This window comes from Canis lupus, chromosome 29 (assembly GCF_003254725.2).
Source record: "Canis lupus dingo isolate Sandy chromosome 29, ASM325472v2, whole genome shotgun sequence".
Lineage (NCBI taxonomy): Eukaryota > Metazoa > Chordata > Mammalia > Carnivora > Canidae > Canis > Canis lupus.
The window spans coordinates 2254925-2273491 of record NC_064271.1 but is presented as its reverse complement, the minus strand read 5'-3'; the positions used below and the strand labels follow the sequence as shown (position 1 = coordinate 2273491).

At 37.5% G+C, this 18567-nt stretch overlaps 1 protein-coding gene across 6 annotated transcripts in view; it reads right to left on the bottom strand.

The window, feature by feature from the left end:
- SNTG1 (syntrophin gamma 1) overlaps positions 1-18567 on the bottom strand; it is an 818484-nt gene that overhangs the window by 727686 nt on the left and 72231 nt on the right. The gene's annotated exons all lie outside the window — the stretch shown is intronic.

Here is an 18567-nt window from a genome sequence, read left to right as displayed (position 1 = left end):
CTTCCCATTTATAGCACCTAAGAAAAAGTACATTTACACTATAAAAACAATTTATACTAGTGTAAACATATACTTACACAGACATATATATGCAAACCCACATGCAGACACACATATATAAACACACTCATTACTATTTAAAACATCAAGAAAGGCATGTAATAAATTCAATAAACTACAGAGCATATAATGGATAACCTAGGGAACTAGAATCCTATGTTGTAATAGGTAGAGAGTAGAAAAGGATATAGAAGGAAAAGAAGTGTCCCCACATGCTTAGGTATAGAAGAATTCAAAGGTGCTTCAATAGGAATATAATGGTTCGTCTGGTGTTCCATTCAATAATCAACACCACCCTCTTTTGAATGCACAGCCCATAGAAAAGTACTATTCTCACATTGAATCAAAAGACCTTCCCATATTATTATTCTTTGATCTTAACAATGCAGTTATTTAAAATGCATACATATATATAAGCATAAATACAATGACTAGATTTTCCTTCACAAAGAGATTTAGAACATGTAGAACTCAAACATGGATACTGTATTCCTGAAAAAATAATACTCTGCTTTCAAGTTTTCAAGGTCTGTATGTATTTAAACTGTAGCCAAGAAAGTGAGTATATAAAAATACAATATAAGTTCTATCGGTTGCATGCATAAAATACTGATTTTAGTATTTCTCTAGGCATTTTATTTACTATAAATAAACTTTTAGCGTTACACCTTGAGTTATGTCTGTCAATTACTGGTTAAAGCAATATGTAAAATCTAATTGTTCTCAAGAGGTCCATTACTAGATGAAATCCACTTTTACCCTACAGGGATAGTAAAGTATTTTAATCAGGAGAAAGGTACTACTTAGAATTCTACTTTTCTGCTGATGTTAGGCACTACCATGAAAAGCCAATTTAAAGTTTCTTCTAACACTACCTATTTGTCAATGCAGACATGTGGGAGATTTTTTCCAATTAACTAGGTTTCTGTGACTGTCTGTGTACTTATTACCTTTACCCACCAAGGTTACCTTTATTTTTAAGTACCTCAAGTAATATAAAAGTTAACATTTTAAACCAAATATTGTAGCAATCTACGCCACATTTACTATGCAATAAAATGAGTTTTCCAACTACATTTAACATGAAAAAAAATCTTTCCCAAATAAAAAACAATTACAATGCGATTGGTGATTTATGAGAAATATATATTTGGTATTCATTCCAGTTTCTGGCAAAGAGCTCCTAAAATCTATGTTTTTGGGGCCACCTGGGTGGCTCAGTCAGCTGATGTCCAACTTTAAATCTCAGCTCAGGTCTTAATCAGGGTCCTAAGTTCAAGACCAGCATGGAGCCCACTTTTGATAAGATTTAGATTAGATCAACCTTTTGATTAGATTTAGGTAGATTAATTCATTCATATCTAATGTTATTATTGATACAGTTGGGTTTTTATTTTACATTATGCTTTGTTTTTTATCCATAATATCTTCTTATACCTCTATTGTTCTCTTTCTTATTTTTCACTGAGTGAATAATTTTATTGTATAATTTTGATTCTTTAAATATTTTTCATTATACTTTCAGGTCATTTTCTTTGGTTGCGTTGAGGCTTAACAATGTACATGTTAATGTAACAAAATGTATTTCAGTTATATACAGACTTAATCCAGTAATATAGATAAATGTGACTCCTAAATGGCTCTGTTCCCTGTGGATTCACATTATCTTCTAGTGTTATAACCTTAACTCTAATAAGCTTTGCTACCATCACATCCTGGTGGTATTATAGTCAAATTGTTACATTTGTACATGCAAAGCCCAATAATATAATTAATTATATACACATCAGATAAGATAAAACAGGAGGATAAATCTACAATCATACTCTTTTAATTACATATTTACTTTAGCATTACTCTTATGTATTTTTGTTTGTTTGTTTAGGTTCAAACTACTTTATGGGGTCACTTGTTTTCAGTCTGAGGAACTTCACCATTTTTTTGAAGGCAGGTCTAGAAGTAACAATTTCTCTCAGGTTTTGTTTCGTAAATGCATTTATTTTCTCTTAACTTTTTAAATATATTTTTACTCAATATAAGATTCTTGTTTTAGAGGTTTATTTTTTCTTTCTTTTTTCCTTTAAACACCTTTAGTATGTCATCTTACTGACTTCTGGCCTAAACTGTTTCTGACAAGAGGTTGGCAATTAATTCTATTAACATTATTCTGTGCATGATGAATTATTTTTCTCTTGCTGCTTTCAAGATTATATCTTTATCTTTGGCTTTCAGTGTATTTCTATGATGTGCCTGGGTTTGAGAATCTTTGTATTTTTATGCTAACTAGAGTATCTTGGGCTTCTCCAAAGTTTAGATTCATTTTTTTCATCTCATTTAGGAAATTTTCCACCATTATTTCTTCAAATGTTTTTTCTACTCCTTTACTTCTCAGTTTACTCTGATACTCCTATTATTCATGTTTTGGTTATTTCCTGAAGCTCTGTTGATTTTTCTTCATCCCTTTTTTTCTGGTTACACAGCATCTACTGATCGATCTTTAAGTTTGCTGAGTCTTCCTTCTGCCAATCTATTGATGGACCCATCTACTGAATTTCTATTTCAATTACTGCTTACTTTCATTTCAATGTACTGATCTCTGATTTCAATTAGTCTTCAACTCCAGAATTATCATTTGGTTCTTTTTTATAATTTTATCACCATATTTATATATTGCCTGTTTCATCCTAGTTCCCTTTACTCTTGTATGTAACATTGGCATAAGTTCTTTAAACATATTAATATTTGCTGACTTAGATTTTTTGCTAAATCTAACATCTGAGCCCTCTCCATGCAGTTTCTACTTTTTGTCCCCAAATAGGGGTCCTTTTTTTTAATGTCCTGATTTTTTTGTTGAAAATTGGACATGGTAGATAATATTGTAACAATTCTGGGTACTGATCCTTAACCTTATTTCTCCAAGAAATTGTTGCCTTTGCTCTCTTGCTTGTCTCAATAGTTGACTAGACTATTTCACTGACGTCTCTCCCCTTCATGTGCCATCTCTGGTGTCACTTCTCAGAAGTCACTGCCTTGAACCCGTGTGCAGTCACCCTGGCATAATAGTGGTTTTCAAGAGCTCTTTTGATGGTCTCTTTCCTTGATATCTCTGTTAAGATGTCTACATCTGTTTATGTCACATTTAGCTATAAGTTTTCATTAATTTCAGGTTCATTGCTTTATTATATTCAAAAGTGTCCTGATCTGAAATTGTTCCACAATAGGATCCAATTAAATTTAGGTCCTTTTGCAGACTCTGAGGATACAATTCAAGGTTTGTCCTAGCCCCAGGAAAGTTCTTCTTAAATGTATCTGTTCTTGTCTTTGTAGACTTTTTTCTCTCTGTAAAACTTTTACATAGACAAAAGTTTAGCTCATTGCTCTCAAGGAGCTACCAGTTTCCTCTTAATTGATTACAACCAAAATTTCCATTGTTTTCAATAGCACTTTTAAGCTTAAAGTTCCCACACCTATTTCCAAATAAAATATTTTCATTTTGGGAAATCTTAGGAGCACTCTCTCTGAAAGCCTGCCTCTCCTCTTGGGAAAATCTAAGTAACTGTTCCATAATTCAAGTCAAATATTAGAAGCCAACTTCTAAAATTATAACTGTTTACATGCAGGAACTGGGTAGAGTAGGAGGCTCTAATCTTCTCTAATCCTTGCCTTTCCCTGCAATGAATTTCTACTCAATGATTAAGCCAAGACTAAGGAAATTGGAATCCCAGTATTTTGGACCAGCATCATCTTGAGGGAAAACTCCCAGCTTCTCTCCTGAGGTCCAATACAGTACCTCAACTGGATTAGTCCAGGATAAATACCAACATGTTATTCAAACTCAACATCCCCCAAATTGAATTTCTCATATTGTTCCAAACATTATTGATTTTCCCCCAAGATCAACTAAAGCCAACTGAAATTACTTACTTCAGGTAGAAATTTTGGGCTAACCTTGAATTTTAATCTCCAACATCCATTACAGAGCATGTCTTCATACCCAATGTCCAGAAGTTTATTAATCTGGGCTATACTGAGTATGCACCATACTGAAAACCCTATTTTGTTGAAACCTGCTATGCATAAAATTGTTAAAAGTGATTAATTATGCACAGTGCCCATAATTTTATCCATGTAATACATCCAGTTTATCCACAATTGATTTAATCAGGGATCAACCTCTTACCCAAATTTAGACCAGTCATATGTTGAGGGGATTTGCTATGTTCTGAATGTGCTTCCCAAAAATTCACGTTGAAATCCTAATGCCTAATGTGATGTTGTTAGAATGTGATACATTTGGGAAATGATTAGGTCATGAGGGAGACTTCATGAATGAGATTAGTGCGCCCTACAAAAGAAGCCTGAAAGGGAGCCCTCACCTCTTCTATCATGTGAGGACACAATAAGAAGACAGCTGTCTGTAACTCAGAAATGAGCCTTCACCAGAACCTGACCATGCTGGTACTTTTTGCTGGTATCTTGGATTTTAAGCCTCCAGAACTATGATGAATAAATTCCTGTTATTGTTAAGCCACCTGGTCTATGACCACTGACTCCATCAAGCTGTAAGGTTAAAACTGCAACTTTTCCAACTTTTATGAAGTGGTCCTTAAATATTTCAGCAATACTACTCTGCTACATTCGTTTTAAGAAACAAGCCAACTCTGTACATTTCAGAACTTTACAAGAGTTAAGAAATCATGTACTGTTCAGCCAGTTCATAAAATGCAAAAAATATTTTTTGTAGATATGTAAAGTCCAAAGTCTGTTATACGATAATCTTATATTGTTTCTTAAATTAAAAAAAAAGTAAATTAATTATTTTCCTTGTAAAGCTAAATTTCCCATTCTATCTAACAAAGTAAGATTGAAAATATTTGAAAAATCATGAATGGAGGGACATCTGGGTGGCTCAGTCAGCTAAGTGTCTGCCTTAGGATCAAGTCATGATCTCTGGGTCCTGGGATGGAGCCTGGCATTGAGCTCCCTGCTCGGCAGAGAGCCTGTTTCTTCCTCTCCCTCCGCCTGCTGCTCCCCATGCTTGTGTTTATGCATGCACACTTTTCTCTCTCTCCCTCTCAACCTCTATGTCAATTAAAAAAATAAAATCCTAAAAAAAAAAAAAAACATGGATGGAAAGATATAAATGCTTTGAAGGAAAAATTGAAATATTAAAACAGGGTCAATCCATTTGAAGAAGTACTTCCACATGGAAGTAGAGGGTAAGGAGTTGTTTAAGAAAATATTATTATCTATTCTACTTACATTATCATTAAAATATTTACACAAGTTTGTTCAGTTATAAACATTTGACCTTTTACTAGATTATTTTTATTTTGCATAAATATACTATTCTCCTTATGTATTTTCATTATATGTTATTACTTATATTATTTTGTTAATGCATTTGCAACATTTTTAAATAAAGTGTTTCTGGAACTTAAAATTTGTTTTATATCTTACTATAGCAGCTCATACAGATTAAAACAATGTCTTAATGAGCACTTTATCTACACTCTAGAACACTTCTTTTTCTGAAGACCAGCTAAATCAATTAGATTCTTTCTTAAGAAAATGGAAGTATGGTGCTGACTGGCATGAAGACTCAAATTATGATAGTCTCTCTATTGACCTGACCACCTTCTCTTTCATTCTACTTTCTATTTTATGTAGAATACTAATAACAGAAAATTATGTCTGTAGATCTGATGAGTGCAAACTTCACTTAGAACCTCTTGGGTTATATTATAGAATAAGATTGTGTTGTAGAACTGAAATCAATGTATCATTCACTTCCATATATGTAAATGATCCTAATCAGTCATTTTTTTTTAAATTTTAACATTTTTCTACAGAGCCATCCCAAAATAGATATTTGTAATTACAATGAATTACAATAGAAGTCTAATCTACCTGAAGAAAATTCTATAACAAGTTAGCATTGATATTCTCCAGGAAGATAATAAGAAGCAAGACTTCAATATTTACTTTAAAAGAATAAAAGCATTATGTTTGCTTCCACTTTTATAACACTTGCAGTAGTTTTCAACCCTGTTTGTAACTCTATAACCTTCATTCCCAAGTCCTGATCCTAAATTTTTAACTTCCATAGGAACCTAATCCTGGACACCAGAAGGAAAACTGATTAATTAGAGTTCAATTAAAAATGCCTTTGGGATAATTTTCCTTCTGGAAATTGATAAGGTAGAGGTTAAAAAATGTACTCTAAGAGAAGAAGAGATTGCTGTACTACAGATGCTTAAGAACTTTACAGAAGCAACTTACCTTTCATGACACATATCCAGCCAAAATATTTAATGGTATTGCGTGGGAAGTTTGCCATTTCATTAATGAAATCAGCAAGGCAGAAATTCTTAAAGCTGTACAACATTTAACACAGTAATCTTCCTATTACAAAGTGTCAATTCTTCAGTTTACATCCTATATAATGTACTGATGATTTGGTAGGGGGAAAGGAACAAAACACAGTAATTTAGCAACATAAGTTACACCTTTAGGTCTAAGACATTAGGAAATTTTTATCCCTTGTTGTTCACTTAATATTAACAGAAATAAATTACACTTGTTCTCCCTCCAATCTAAGAGAAATATATTGTTTACAAATAACAAAAACAAAAGCTAGTCACAGTATGAATTATATTTTTAAATATTTATGTTTTATTTCAAAATAATTTACTTTTAAATCTACAACTTAGAAGCTACAATTGCCCTCAAAGGAAATTAGCAGTAGGGAGAGTGAGAAAAATGGTCATGTAGAAGAGAACAAGACAGAATTGTGCCTCCCCTAAATAGACTGAATTTGTAGATGCCCAAAAGTTAAATCTTAGCCAGGTCTCAGGGCAACTGTCTTCCTCAGTCATCTGACCATGATGAAATGTTCTCATGAATACAACTAAACATAAATTTTGAAATCTTCAGTATTCTCTGCATACTCTAGAGAGTAGACACAACTAAATGGGAATATGCTAGCAGTGATTCTTTTTTACATCTCTCTCTTGCAAACCTTAAAAACACCAAGACAAGGAGACAGCATAATCCTGGTGACCTCAGTGGGCACTGCTGACTACTATGGCTGAGTTGAAGGACTTTCTCCATGACAAGGGTTAGTGTGGGGCTTTAGCAGATAAGAGCTAGGGCAAAACAGTAGGAATAGTAAGTTGTTCTCAGAACTGAAAACTACACTTACAAGTCACCTTATATATATTATCTCAAGTAGTTATTATTTAAATTCTCATACCTCATAAATTTCTCAATAATAAAAGGCAAATGAGATTAGTTATAAAGTATTTAGAGATTTAAAAACATAGAAAATACAGGGTTCCTTAAATATATGGTTCACTGTCCTTGTATTAAATGACTGAATTTGTATTTTTATTAAACTCAGGATAAATAATACCACATATATGGAGTCACATTAAGTGAATAATTTAAAAAGAGGTTATTTGAATTTGGAATTCCAAACCAGTCACCTGACCTTTATACTTGATGTATAGGGAACACTCTCTTCACAAAGATTAATCAGAAAGTTTCTGTGTTAAATTTTTTCCCTTGAGTTTCCATAAAATATAATTATCCATCAAAGACCAATTCCCAAGACTCAAAGTAATTACATAACTATAGAGCTATACTTGAAGTTTTATGGTCCATGAAACCACTTGGTAAAAGTCCTCCTATCCCTGCATCACTTCTTTGGTTAAATATGAGAAGAACCTGCAGTTAGGAAGGGTCACAAGGCTTACTTTGGATAGCTTTTCAGCCTTTGAAAAATTTTCGGTGAAAGTGGACAAACTGCATAATATTTAATGCTTTTAAAAAAGTGATAACTTTCCAACTCAGTTGACTGGAATTATATCGAGTGAACTGTATTTTCTGTCTCTCATGATTTAACACTAACTCTAAAGTATTTTAACATCAACTGAATAACTGTAGAAAATGTTGACATAAATATTAGTAGATAAGTAGCCATTTGATTATTTTTTAAAAAGTAAAACTAGATATGATCTAAACTAGATTGGATTAAGCCATTCATTTTTTTAAGGTACATAAAAGGTAAGGTAAAATCCTTAGACTTTTGTCAAGTGTATATAATTTTAGAAACATACATGCTAATATATATTATATATATTTTATACTATATATAACATGTGCATGTCCATATATTTATAAATCCACATTTTTCAGCTATCAGAATTTCTTACATATTTGCCGATTCACACAACTTAAACACTACCTAGCAAAAAGCAAGCATGCAAAAATACTTACTGAATGAATCAAAATCCTTTGACCCATGTTAAAACAGAAGACAGCAGGTCCAAGATGGAGTCACTTGTGCTCAACCCAACATCAGCAAACCAAGAATTAATGGCTAAACTTTCAATTTCCTAGGAATATAACCTTTAACCCATCAATGAGGAATCACCTGGTCAGTACAAGTGAGAAATATGCCCAACAGATCTTATCCATTCCCCTAAGGAAGGCATCCTTGCCTGAAACAATGAATTCTTTGTTAATAATTTCCTTTTCCTAGCCCTTTTCTGTCTTTAAAAGCCTTTCCATTTCCATAGCTTCTCAGAGCTCCTTTCTATTGCTACATGGGACATAACCCAGTTCACAAATTATTGAATAAAGCTAATTTTATCTTTAAATTTACATGGATAAATTTCTGTTATTTAGCAGATTTGGTGGCAGCAGCAGGGCTAAAGGACACTCCCAACAGCTTCAGGTACAACAAGAAACACAGGCCTGGTGTGAGCCCATTAGAGCTCCCTGGGGTTCTGAGGTCAGTTATTCTCAGTTTCATGTTCTACCCTCTTTTCATGAAGCTTCTGATCTAATTAGTTTTCTATGGTTTGCCCTTTGATTGGAATCCCTCCCCAAATCTTACTAAAAACAACCTCGAATTACAATGGCTGTTAAGGGGAATATTCCAGTTAGGATCATTCATCTAAGAAGTGCACCTCAGAATAAGGGTTCCCAAGTCAAACAAACAAAATGTGATACCTATTTTAATTGGTATGCAGAAGCTGCCAAAAGGCTTCAAAATTCCAAAATAACCTCATTAAAGACTTTTTACAAAAGGCTGATGCAATATTGAAGACCTAGAGGTACCTAAAACAAAAGACGATAGAACTAAGGTGACTTCCACTCCTCCCTACCTCTCCTTACCTGCGTAGCTCACAATTTACTAATTCTGTCTGAACTGCCTGTCCACTCAGAAGAGAATATTGAATAGTTACCTTTCAAAATAAAGCCACCCAATGGGACACCTGGTTGGCTCAGTCCATGGTCTACAACTCAATCAAGAGTTGTAGACCATGCAACTCTTGATCTTCAGGTCATGAGTTCAAGCCCCATGTTGGGCATAAGGTTTACTTTAAAAAAACAAACAAACAAACAAACAAAAACTACCCAAGGTTGCAGGCAATCCTCCCCAGATATCTTTCACTCCTTGATCAAAGACTGAACTAAAGGCCATAGTTAAAGGATTTTCTAGGCCCAAAAGTGATCCCTAAATGTGTCTCTAAGTGTTACAGTTCTAATTGGGATCTACTACCCTGGGCTATAAGATTTGTATCAGCTTGTGCACATGGTGATAAGACGTGACAAAGTCCAAAACTAGATTTGGAAAGCAGAATGGCACAATCCCAAGAATGAGGTTCGAGGTCTTTGATTTCCAACATGGTCTTCTATGGACCAGAAATAACACACAATATAGCAACTGATCTTTTAAAAGCCATTTCAAGAGTCCTCCCTGCCACCTTGATAGGTCTATTATTCAAACACGAAAACAAAAGAAAGATGCGCATGTGGCAGAATTTAAAGCACATTTGGAGGCTCTCCTCCTACAGCATTCTGGATATCATACAATAAATGAGGTCACCCAACCTGCTCTAAATGCTCTATTTGTAAGTGAGCTATCTCCTGAGATTAGTGGGTTAATAAGAAGGCAGAAAATAGGATGGGGGCCACAAGCCCAACAGAACTCGTGACCATAGCTAAACACTTTGAAAAGACCTCGGAGCAAGATTACAAACAAAAATCTGCCAAGCTATTAGTTTTACAGCTATAACAATGGGAAGCCTTGCCAAATTCTAGTTGATACCAGAGCTGTTTTCTACTTTAAATCTACCCTCATAGGACAACAAATCACTCAGAGTAAAAAAAGAAGTATCTGTAGTACAGGTATCTAATAAAATTCAGAGCAAGTTTCTATCTCAACCAGTACACATGACTCTAGAGTCTTTTACTGAAAAGCATCTTTTTTTTTTTTTTTTTTTGGCTATATGAAACTATCTCAGTCAATCTATTAGCTCAAGATCTCCTTTCTAAATTAAAAGGGCTAATACATTTTGCTTTTAAAGAAGACTTCACCTTAGAATTTCCTGGCCAACCTGACTTTTTATGTTCTTTGCAATCCGTCCTTGATACAGAAGAGCAAGAAGTCCAATAAAAGTCCTCTAATTTCATCTAGATGCCTGATAATCTATGCGCTATTTCTAATATTGACATTGAGAGAATAAAAAGTAAAGATGGGGGGCCCCTGGGTGCCTCAGTGGTTTAGTTCCTGCCTTCGACCCAGGGCATGATCCTGAGCCCCATGATCGAGTCCTGCATCAGACTCCCTGCATGGAACCTGCTTCTACCTCTGCCTGTGTCTCTGCCTCTCTCTCTCTCTCTCTCTCTCATGAATAAATAAATAAAACCTTTAAAAAATGCAGATGGATGTGACTGAATGTCTTGCTAAATTGCCTTAATATCCTTTAAAGTGTGGGTCCACACAAATTAACTGAAGACCTAATCTCCCAAGGGCTAATCATGCTCAGGACCAGCCCCTAAAACATAGGGATCTCATCAGTCCACAAGCCAAAAGGGAAGGGATATTGATTTGTCAAGGACTTATGCGTTATTTACAAGATAGTTATTCCCCCATTTCCCAGTTGTTCCAAAGCCCAACACCCTTCTGTAATTGATGCATTCTCTTGACTCAAAATAACTCACTGCTGTGACCTCCTCTCAGCCTTTTCTAGTATTCCTACTGACCCCGACTACATCAATTTGTTTTTACTTGAAATAGTCAACAATATACCTGCAGAGTAATGCTTCAAGCATTCACCGAAATCCTTTCTTCTTTCTCCCAAGTACTCTACCAAGATTTAATTGGAACCTTCCAGGTCCCAGGGAAATTGACCCTTCTACAAAATGTAGATGACCCCTTGCTGGGCTTGGTTACCAAACAGGTGTTCATAAAAGTTTCCATTTATTTGCTGCAACAGTTAGTTGGAAAAGGGCATAAGGTTTTTAAGAAGTTATAATTATCTCTAGACAATATTCATGACCTAAGTCATAACTTGAATGCTAAAGGAACATGGATATCTCCAAAAAGAATCAAGCTGATCCAAGGGTCTCATAGGTCCACAACTAAGTGATAGCTTTGTGGACTTTGGGCTGGCTATTGCAAACTATGAGTTCCTAATTTTTCTCTATTGGCTTCCCCAATCTATGAACTTACTAAAACTTTGATGTCTGAAATACTTTCTTGGAAAAATAAACTGAGCAGATTTTTTTTTTAAGATTTTTTTTTTAAGATTTATTTATTTATTCATGAGAGACACAGAGAAACAGAGAGAGGTAGAGACATAGGCAGAGGGAGAGTGGGATCCCCCCAGGGAGCCCAATGCGGAACTTGATCCTGGATCCCAGGATCACACCCTGAGCTGAAGGCAGATGCTCAACTGCTGAGCCACCCAGGCGTCCTCTGAGCAGGTTTTCATAAGACTAAAACTATAAAACCACACCTGCCTTAGAATTATGTAACTAACCAAAACCTTTTCATTTTATTTGTGCATGAAAGAGATAGGCCCTGGGAATGCTTATATGAGAACATGGCAATAAAGTTAGGCCCATTGTCCATTGTAGCATACACCTTGAACCAGTTGCTCATGCCTACCCTAACTGCCCAAGGGCCATATGCTGTCGCCACAAAGGTAAGAAAGCCTCAGCAGACTTAACCCTAGCAAATGATGTTTATTTACAAAACCCTCACGCTGTCCAAAGTCTTCTTAACTCTGAATTGACTCAACATTTCTCTGCAAGCAAAATAACTTCCTCTGAGATCCTTCTGCTGTCACCAACTAATCTACATTTTACATGCCCCAACATTCTTAATTCTGCTATGTTAGTACCCCTTCAGGATGAAGATGAGCCCAACAAGTCCCATAGTAATAGTATCCCATTTTGTACCATCACATCCTGATTTCCGAGACACCTTTTTAATTAATTCTGATCCAATCTTGTTTGTTTTTGTTTGTTTTTTAATTCTTTTTATTGGAGTTCAATTTCCCAACATAGAGCATAACACCCAGTGCTCATCCCGTCAAGTGCCCCCTCAGTGCCCATCACCCAGTGACCCCAACCCCCTGCCCACCTCCCCTTCCACTACCCCTTGTTCATTTCCCACACTTAGGTGACTCTCATGTTTTGTCACCTTTACTGATATTTTCACTCATTTTCAATCCTTTCCCTTTATTCCCTTTCACTAATTTTTATATTCCCCAAATGAATGAGACCATATAATGTTTGTCCTTTCCCAATTGACTTATTTCACTCAGCACAATACCCTCCAGATCCCTCCACATCAAAGTAAATAGTGGGTATTTGTCGTTTCTAATGGCTGAGGAATATTCCATTGTATACATAGACCACATCTTCTTTATCCATTCATCTTTCGATGGACACCGAGGCTCCTTCCACAGTTTGGCTATTGTGGACATTGCTGCTAGAAACTTTGGGATGCACGTGTCCCAGTGTTCCTCTGCATCTGTATCTTAGGGGTAGATCCCCAGCAGTGCAATTGCTGGGTCGTAGGGCAGGTCTATTTTTAACTCTTTGAGGAACCTCCACACAGTTCTCCAGAGTGGCTGCACCAGTTCACATTCCCACCAACAGTGCAAGAGGGTTCCCTTTTCTCCGCATCCTCTCCAACATTTGTGGTTTCCTGCCTTGTTAATTTTCCCCATTCTCACTGGTGTGAGGTGGGATCTCATTGTGGTTTTGATTTGTATTTCCCTGATGGCCAGTGATGCAGAGCATTTTCTCATGTGCGTGTTGGCCATGTCTATGTCTTCCTCTGTGAGATTTCTCTTCATGTCTTTTGCCCATTTCATGATTGGATTGTTTGTTTCTTTGGTGTTGAGTTTAATAAGTTCTTCATAGATCTTGGAAACTAGCCCTTTATCTGATACGTCATTTGCAAATATCTTCTCCCATTCTGTAGGTTGTCTTTTAATTTTGTTAAATGTTTTTTGGCTGTTCAGGAGCTTTTTATCTTGATGAAGTCCCAAGAATTAATTTTTGCTTTTGTTTCTCTTGCCTTCATGAAAGGCTTATATCTTGCAAGAAGTTGCTGTGGCCAAGTTCAAAAATGGTGTTGCCTGTGTTCTCCTCTAGGATTTTGATGGAATCTTGTCTCACGTTTAGATCTTTCATCCATTTTGAGTTTATCTTGGTGTATGGTGAAAGAGAGTGGTCTAGTTTCATTCTTCTGCATGTGGATGTCCAATTTTCCCAGCACCATTTATTGAAGAGACTGTCTTTCTTCCAGTGGATAGTCTTTCCTCCTTTATCGAATATTAGTTGACCATAAGTTGAGGGTCCACTTCTGGGTTCTCTATTCTGTTCCAATGATCTATGTGTCTGTTTTTGTGCCAGTACCACACTGTCTTGATGACCACAGCTTTGTAGTACAACTTGAAATCTGACATTGTGATGCCCCCCATGGTTTTCTTTTTTAAAATCCCTCTGGCTATTTGGGGTCTTTTCTGATTCCACACAAATCTTAAAATAATTTGTTCTAACTCTCTAAAGAAAGTCCATGGTATTTTAACAGGGATTGCATTAAACGTGTAAATTGCCCTGGGTAACACTGACATTTTCACAATATTAATTCTGCCAATCCATGAGCATGGAATATTTTTCCATCTCTTTGTGTCTTCCTCAATTTCTTTCAGAAGTGTTCTGTAGTTTTTAGGGTATAGATCCTTTACCTCTGTGGTTAGGTTTATTCCTAGGTATCTGATGGTTTGGGATGCAATTGTAAATGGGATTGACTCCTGAATTTCTCTTTCTTCAGTCTCATTGTTACTGTATAGAAATGCCATTGAATTCTGGGCATTGATTTTGTATCCTGCCACCCTGCCAAATTGCTGTATGAGTTCTAGCAATCTTGGGGTGGAGTCTTATGGGTTTTCTATGTAGAGTATCATGTCATCTGCGAAGAGGGAGAGTTTGACTTCTTCTTTGCCAATTTGAATGCCTTTGATTTATTTTTGTTTCCTGATTGCTGAGGCTAGGACTTCCAGTACTATGTTGAATAACAGTGGTGAGACTGGACATCCCTGTCTTCTTCCTGATCTTAGGGGTAAGGCTCCCAGTGCTTCCCCATTGAGAATGATATTTGCTGTGGGCTTTTCGTAGATGGCTTTTAAGATGTTGAGGAATGTTCCCTCTATCCCTACGCTCTGAAGTATTTTGATCAGGAATGGATGCTGTATTTTGTCCAATGCTTTCTCTGCATCTAATGAGAGGATCATATGGTTCTTGGTTTTTCTCTTGCTGATATAATGAATCACATTGATTGTTTTACGAGTGTTGAACCAGCCTTGTGTCCCGGGGATAAATCCTACTTGATATGGTGAATAATTCTCTTAATGTACTGCTGGATCCTATTGGCTAGTATCTTGTTGAGAATTTTTGCATCCATGTTCATCAGGGATATTGGTCTGTAATTCTCCTTTTTGGTGGGGTCTTTGTCTGGTTTTGGAATTAAGGTGATGCTGGCCTCATAGAACGAATTTGGAAGTACTCCATCTCTTTCTATCTTTCCAAACAGCTTTAGGAGAATAGGTATGGTTTCTTCTTTAAACGTTTGATAGAATTCCCCTGGGAAGCCATCTGGCCCTGGACTCTTGTGTCTTGGGAGGTTTTTGATGACTGCTTCAATTTCCTCCTTGGCTATCAGCCTCTTCAGGTTTTCTATTTCTTCCTGTTCCAGTTTTGGTAGTTTGTGGTTTTCCAGAAATGTGCCCATTTCTTCTAGATTGCCTAATTTATTGGCGTATAGCTGCTCATAACAAGTTTTTAAAATCGTTTGTATTACCTTGGTGTTGGTAGTGATCTCTCTTTCCTCATTCATGATTTTATTAATTTGAGTCTTCTCTCTCTTCTTTTTAATAAGGCTGGCTAATGGTTTATCTATCTTATTAATTCTTTCAAAGAACCAACTCCTGGTTTTGTTGATCTGTTCCACAGTTCTTCTGGTCTCTATTTCATTGAGTTCTGCTCGAATCTTTATTAATTCTCTTCTTCTGTTGGGTGTAGGATCTATTTGCTGTTTTGTTGTTGTTGTTGTTGTTGTTGTTTTCCAGCTCCTTTAGGTGAAACGTTAGCTTTTGTATTTCAGTTCTTTCCAGTTTTTGGATGGATGCTTGTATTGCGATGTATTTCCCCCTCAGGACTGCTTTTGCTGTATCCCAAAGATTTTGAACAATTGTATCTTCATTGTCATTAGTTTCCATGAATGCTTTTAATTCTTCTCTAATTTCCTGGTTGACCCTTTCATCTTTTAGCTGCATGGTCCTTAAGCTCCACGTTTGAATTCCTTCCAAACTTCTCTTGTGATTTAGGTCTAGTTTTAAAGCATTGTGGTCTGAAAATATGCAGGGGACGATCCCAGTCATTTGGTATTGGTTAAGTCCTGATTTGTGACCCAGTATGTGGTCTATTTTTAGAAAGCTCCATGTGCACTTGAGAAGAATGTGTATTCAGTTGAGTTTGGATGTAAAGTTCTGTAAATATCTGTGAAAATCCATCTGGTCCAGTGTATCATTTAAAGCTCTTGTTTCTTTGGAGATGTTGTGCTTAGGAAATCTGTCGATTATAGAAAGCACCGTGTTCAAGACACCAGGTATAAGTGTATTATTATCTAAATATGTCTTAAGTTTGGTTATTAATTGATTGATATACTTGGCAGCTCCCACATTCGGGGCATATATATTGAGGATTGTTATGTCCTCTTGTTGGATAGATCCTTTAAGTAAGATATAGTGTCCCTCTTCACCTCTTACTACAGCCTTTGGGATAAACTTTCATTTATCTTATATGAAGATGGCTACCCCTGCTTTCTTTTGAGGACCATTTGAATGGTAAATGGTTCTCCAACCTTTTATTTTCAGGCTGTAAGTGCCCTTATGTCTAAAATGAGTTTTGTATACAGCAAATAGATGGGTCTTGCTTTTTTATCCAGTCTGAATCCCTGTGCCTTTTGATGGGGTCATTAAGTCCATTCACATTCAGAGTTACTATTGAAAGATATGAATTTAGTGCCATCATAATACCTATTCAGTCCCTGTTTTTGTGGATTGTTTCCTTGGACTTCCTCTTTCTTTTACAGAGTCACCCTTCATATTTTATTGCAGAGCTGGTTGGTGGTCACATATTCTTTCAGTTTCTACATATCTTGGAAGCTTTTTATCTCTCCTTCTATTCTGAATGAGAGCCTTGCTGCATAAAGTATTCTTGGCTGCATGTTCTTCTCATTTATGACCCTGAATATATCCTGCCAGCCCTTTCTGGCCTGCCAGGTCTCTGTGGAGAGGTCTGCTGTGAACCTTTCTCCCCATAAAGGTTATGGATCTCTTGTCTCTTGGTGCTTTAAGGATCTTCTTTTTATCACTGGAATTTGCAAGCTTCACTATTAAATGTCGAGGTGCTGGCTGTTTCTATTGACTTTAGGGGGGAATCTTTCTATATCCTGGATCTGAATGCTTGTTTCTCTTCCCAAGTTAGGGAAGGTCTCAGCTATGATTTGTTCAAATACACTTTTGGACCTCTGTCCCTTTCGGTGCCCTCTGGAACCCCAATTAAATGTAGATTTTTCCTTCAGAGGCTGTCATTTATTTCCCTTAACCTATCCTCCTGATATTTTAATTGTTTTTCTGTTTTATCCTGTTTCCTTCCTTGCCATCAACTTTTCTTCTGTGTCACTCGTTCTTCTACCTCATTAACCCTCGTAGTTAGGACCTCCAGTTTGGATTGCATCTCATTTAATTGATTTTTAATTCTGGCCTGATTAGATCTAAATTCTGCAGTCATGAAGTCTCTTGAATCCTTTATGTTTTTTTTTCTAGAGCCACCAGTAGCTTTATAATAGTGCTTCTGAATTGGCTTTCTGAGATTGAATTGTAATCCAAATTCTGTAACTCTGTGGGAGAGAGGACTGTTTTTGATTCTTTCTTTTGTGGTGAGCTTTTCCTTCTAGTCATTTCGCTCAGTGCACAGTGGCCAAAAACAAGTTGTACTGGAAAAAGGAGAAAAAGAGAGAAAAAAAGGGGGGGGGGGAGCAAACAGAAAACAAAAACAAGGGGGAGTATCCTCTGATTCTATATACTGTGAATCCTTGGACTTCCCCTGGAACTTTCCAGTGCTGCTTGGTCAATAACTTGCTTTTCCCCTGTCCTTCCAGCTGGTCTTCTGGGGGAAGGGCCTGCTGTGCTGATTCTCAGGTGTGTGTACCTGGGGGAGGTGCCCAGCCCCCTGCCAGGTGCACGGCTCAGTGGGACCTGTTTATCCTGTGACGCCCTGCTCAGTCCCAGGTACAAGGTGACACCAGGAGGAAGAACAACAGTGGCGGCGGCCAGTCTCCAGCCCTGGAGTCAGCTCCCACAGTAACTACCGCAGCTCTCAATTCGCAGGAGCCTGGATGTTGGGGGGCGGGGGGCGATCTGCACAGCTCGGGGCCACCGGGCGGCAGGAGCATACTTGCTGTCCTGTGTCCTCCCGGCCTCTGCCTGACCCGGCGCCAGATCCTGCTCTGTGTCCCCCGGCGCTCTGTGCTCCGGGGCCTGCACCTCTGGAATGGTGCTCCCGGGTCTGCGCAGCCCCCTCCGCCCGGAGCCTCCGCCCGAGCCCTCCGAGCTGCTCCCGGGTCCAGCCGTGCGCGCTGCAGCCCTTCAGGGAGCTCGGCCGGGGTGTGGCGCTCTCCCCCGCGCAGGTCCTCCGTTAGTGCCCCCGAGCCCGAGGGCATCCCCGCCCTCCTGGGATCCTGCCCGAGCTCCCTGCGGGCGCCTTTCCGTCCTTTCCGCGGGGAAGGTCGGTGCAGCTCCTGCTTCTCCGGGACGGGGAGACTCCTGCTTCTCCTGTCCTGGGGACACTGGCCCCGGCCTCAGCCCGGCTCCTCGTGGGGCCCCTCCCCCTTGGATGCTTTTTTCTTTCTTTCTTTTTTTTTCCCTGTCTTCCTACCTTGTTAGAAGCGCAAACTCTTCTCACTGTAGCTGATCTCTTTAAATCTCAGACCGAATTCGTAGGTTTTCAGGATGATTTGAAAGTTACCTATGTAAGTTGGTGAGGACAGGTGACTTGCGACCCTACTCTTAGGAAACAAACTCCAATCTTGTTTGTTGATGGGTTTTACCATAAAAAGGGAAATTTCAAGCT